Raw genomic sequence first — 4999 nt, 5'->3', positions numbered from 1 at the left:
TGAGACTCTGCTGTAGAGCTCATCACTCCCCCTAACTGGGAGGGGGCCAGAGACAATTACTCGATGCCGACACATCTTTCTAGCTGATTTACACGCAGAAGCTATGTTGCGCTTGGTGATCTCTGACTGTTTCATCCTAACATCGTTGGTGCCGACGTGGATAACAATATCTCTATACTCTCTACACTCACCAGCTTTAGCTTTAGCCAGCACCATCTTCAGATTAGCCTTAACGTCGGTAGCCCTGCCCCCGGGTAAACAGTGTATGATCGCTGGATGATTCGTTTTAAGTCTAATACTGCGGGTAATGGAGTCGCCAATGACTAGAGTTTTCAATTTGTCAGAGCTAATGGTGGGAAGCTTCGGCGTCTCAGACCCCGTAACGAGAGGAGTAGAGACCAGAGAAGACTCAGCCTCTTACTCCGACTCGCTGCTTAATAGGGAAAACCGGTTGAAAGTTTCTGTCGGCTGAATGAGCGACACCGGTTGAGCTTTCCTACAGCATTTCCTTCCAGAAACCGTGAGAAAGTTGTCCGGCTGCGGGGACTGTGCCAGGGGATTTATACTACTATCTGTACTTACTGGTGGCACAGACGCTGTTTCATCCTTTCCTACACTGAAATTACCCTTGCCTAACGATTGCATCTGAAGCTGGGCTTGGAGCACAGCTATCCTCGCCGTAAGGCGAGTACAGCGACTGCAATTAGAAGGCATGTTAATGTTAATGTTACTACTTAGCTTCGGCTGTTGGAGGTCCTGACGAATCGTGTCCAGATAAAGCGTCCGCAGTGAAAAAGTTGAGGAAAAAATCAAATAAAAAAAATAAGACATGAAGGTCCGTCAACACGGAAAATTTCAAGAACTTGGAATGTTTCTTCAAGTGCAGTCTCAAAAACCATCAAGAGCTATGATGAAACTGGCTCTCATGAGGACCGCCACAAATGGAAGACCCAGAGTTATCTCTGCTGCAGAGGGTAAGTTCATTAGAGTTACCAGCCTCAGAAATCGCAGCCCCTTATAAATGCTTCAGAGTTCAAGTAACAGACACATCTCAACATCAACTGTTCAGAGGAGACTGTGTGAATCAGGCCTTCATGGTCGAACTGTTGCAAAGAAACCACTACTAAAGGACACCAATAATAAGACGAGACTTGCTTGGGCCAAGGAATATGAGTAATGGACATTAGACTGGAGGAAATCTGTCCTTTGGACTAATGAGACCAAATTTGAAATGTTTGTTTCCAACCACTTTATGAGATGCAGAGTAGGTGAATGGATAATTTCCTCAAGTGTGGAGGTGTGATGGTGTTGGGGTTCTTTGCTGGTGATTTATTTAGAATTCAAGGCACACTTAACCAGCATGGCGACCACAGCATTCTGCAGCGATACGCCATCCCGTCTGATTTGTGCTTTTTCAACAGGACAATGACACAACACACCTCCAGGCTATGTAAGGGCTATTTGACCAAGAAGGAAAGTGATGGAGTGCTGCATCAGATGACCTGGCCTCCACAATTACCCGATCTCAACCCAATTGAGATGGTTTGGGATGAGCTAGACCGCAGATTGAAGGAAAGCAGCCAACAAGTGCTCAGCATATGTGGGAAATCCTTCAAGACAGTTGGAAAAGCATCCCAGGTTAAGCTGGTTGAGTGAATGCCAATAGCGTGCAAAACTGTCATCAAGGCAAAGTGGCTACTTTGAAGAATCTAAAATATATTTGGTTTTGTTTAATACTTTTTTGGTTACTACATGATTCCATGTGTGATATTTCATAGTTTTGATGTCTTGACTATCATTCTACAATGTAGAAAATAGTACAAATACAGAAAAACCCTTAAATTAGGTGTGTCCAAACGTGACTGGTACTGTATATCGTACTGTACAACATGTGATGACATCACCTAAGGCAGACATATGGAGTACTTGCTACACAGGGTGAAGTCATCCTCAGGCGAGGTCAGCAATCAAACTGTTAGTGACAGTCACTGCTGTTACTAATTCTATATTTAGTTGCTGTGAGGAGTGTACCACAGTGGGCTTAGAGTTGATTTGTATTTTTTAAAGCTTTATTTAACTAGGCAAGTCAGTTACGAACAAATTCTTATTTTCAATGACAGCCTAGGAGTTAACTGCCTTGTTCATGGGCAGAACAACCCATTTTCAGCTCAGGGATTTGATCTTGCAACCTTTCGGTTACAAGTTCAACACTCTAATCACTAGGCTACCTGCCGCCCCTGTGAGGACTGTTGCTGTGGGCTGAGGCTACCAGTTGCTGTGAGGACTGTACCACCGTGGGCTGAGTTGCCGTGAGGACTGTACCACCCACCGTGGGCTGAGTTGACGTGAGGACTGTACCACCGTGGGCTGAGTTGACGTGAGGACTGTACCACCGTGGGCTGAGTTGACGTGAGGACTGTACCACCGTGGGCTGAGTTGCTGTGAGGACTGTACCACCGTGGGCTGAGTTGCTGTGAGGACTGTACCACCGTGGGCTGAGTTGCTGTGAGGACTGTACCACCGTAGGCTGAGTTGCTGTGAGGACTGTACCACCGTAGGCTGAGTTGCTGTGAGGACTGTACCACCGTAGGCTGAGTTGACGTGAGGACTGTACCACCGTAGGCTGAGTTGACGTGAGGACTGTACCACCGTGGGCTGAGTTGCTGTGAGGACTGTACCACCGTGGGCTGAGTTGCTGTGAGGACTGTACCACTGTGGGCTGAGTTGACGTGAGAACTGTACCACCGTGGGCTGAGTTGACGTGAGAACTGTACCACCGTGGGCTGAGTTGACGTGAGGACTGTACCACCGTGGGCTGAGTTGATGTGAGGACTGTACCACCGTGGGCTGAGTTGCTGTGAGGACTGTACCACCGTGGGCTGAGTTGACGTGAGGACTGTACCACCGTGGGCTGAGTTGACGTGAGGACTGTACCACCGTGGGCTGAGTTGCTGTGAGGACTGTACCACCGTGGGCTGAGTTGACGTGAGGACTGTACCACCGTGGGCTGAGTTGACGTGAGAACTGTACCACCGTGGGCTGAGTTGACGTGAGGACTGTACCACCGTGGGCTGAGTTGATGTGAGGACTGTACCACCGTGGGCTGAGTTGCTGTGAGGACTGTACCACCGTGGGCTGAGTTGACGTGAGGACTGTACCACCGTGGGCTGAGTTGCTGTGAGGACTGTACCACCGTGGGCTGAGTTGCTGTGAGGACTGTACCACCGTGGGCTGAGTTGCTGTGAGGACTGTACCACCGTGGGCTGAGTTGCTGTGAGGACTGTACCACCGTGGGCTGAGTTGCTGTGAGGACTACCACCGTGGGCTGAGTTGACGTGAGGACTGTACCCCCGTGGGCTGAGTTGCTGTGAGGACTGTACCACCGTGGGCTGAGTTGACGTGAGGACTGTACCACCGTGGGCTGAGTTGACGTGAGGACTGTACCATCGTCGACTCCTAATAAGATACTAACTTTTGGCTGATGATGACGTGTCAGAACGATAGCCAAACACGTGACCTTATGATTCAAGGCAGATTGAGATCATAGGTCATAACATGAGATGGTAACTGTGTTGATGGGTAGTATAAAGGGTAGAATGACATGTCATTGGTAGTTATGATCCATTGGATGAAGCCAAGATTAGCAGTGTTGCACCACAGATAGAAGTGGCTGAACCTTTAATGCATATCATTCACATAGATCCTTCTTAATGTGAGATAAAACACACCTACATTTCTCTGTTTTGTCTGATACAATCAGTCTGTAAAGATTAATCTGTGTGACAAAAGAATCACGTAACCATAGCAGGGAAAGATGGTGCAACAGAGCAATCCACTCAAGACAGTTGACCAGCAAGGATCCCAACTAGATATTATTGACCAGCCAGGATCACAACAAGACAACCCACCTAGACATTGTTGACCAGTCAGGATCACAACTACACATCCAAACATGCCCAACACTCCATATCGGGCCAAAAATAACTAAGCACCCTTAAAGTGATGGCTACTAATTTGCCTCTCTGTGCTACTCCAACAGTTTCTCTTCACAGGCGTATTCAACAAATCATTCTGCTATTTATTTATCTTGAATTCTGTGTTGACCTACCAAATTAGCTGCACGTTTCTTCTCTCATCTGTTAAAACACAATATAGCAACTGATCAAAAACAGTGTGAATGTATTGATCTTAAATATAATAATTTTCCTTAATGTTTAATTTACGTGATAAATATTAACATCTCTGCACAATGAACAAACCAAAATGGAGAAGGATGTAACGGTTGTCGTTGGTGGAAGAAGGAGAGGACCAAGGTGCAGCATGGTACGTGTTCATGATCTTTTAATTACACTGAAACAAAAAGGAACAAACTAAACAGTCCTGTCTGGTACAGAGACAGAAAACAACTACCCACAACTCAAGGGTTGAAACCAGGCTGCCTAAGTATGGTTCTCAATCAGAGACAACGATTGACAGCTGCCTCTGATTGGGAACCATATTAGGCCAAACACATAGAAATACAGACATAGAACAAAACATAGAATACCCACCCACATCACACCCTTGTCACACAACTTTGTCACACCACACCAAACTTAAAATAGAAACATACAAAACATTCTACGGTCAGGGCGTGACAAAGGACAAGAGCCACGGTTATTATGAAGTTCTCGTTCGTTAAGACAATCTTCTTCTTTCCAGAACATGTGTTTGTGACGGAACATTGCAGGGTCAATGTTTACTCAGTAAATAAGTCCCACGCAACTCATTCCCTAAAATGTACCAACTCAGAAATATAGGAGAGGAGCTGCATACAGTATAACATTTTATCAGAGATGCCTTGAAGCACTGGGCTTCACGGGATCACCCTCGTTTCATCCAGATGATGAACTCAACTGTCGTCAGGTTGTCAGTTAAATGTGGATGTCACGGGGCGGCAGGGTAGCCTAGTGGTTAGAGCATTGGACTAGTAACCGGAAGGTTGCAAGTTCAAACCCCT

Source organism: Oncorhynchus keta, chromosome 2 (genome assembly GCF_023373465.1).
Source record: "Oncorhynchus keta strain PuntledgeMale-10-30-2019 chromosome 2, Oket_V2, whole genome shotgun sequence".
NCBI lineage: Eukaryota > Metazoa > Chordata > Actinopteri > Salmoniformes > Salmonidae > Oncorhynchus > Oncorhynchus keta.
Note: the sequence above shows the minus strand (reverse complement) of the source record.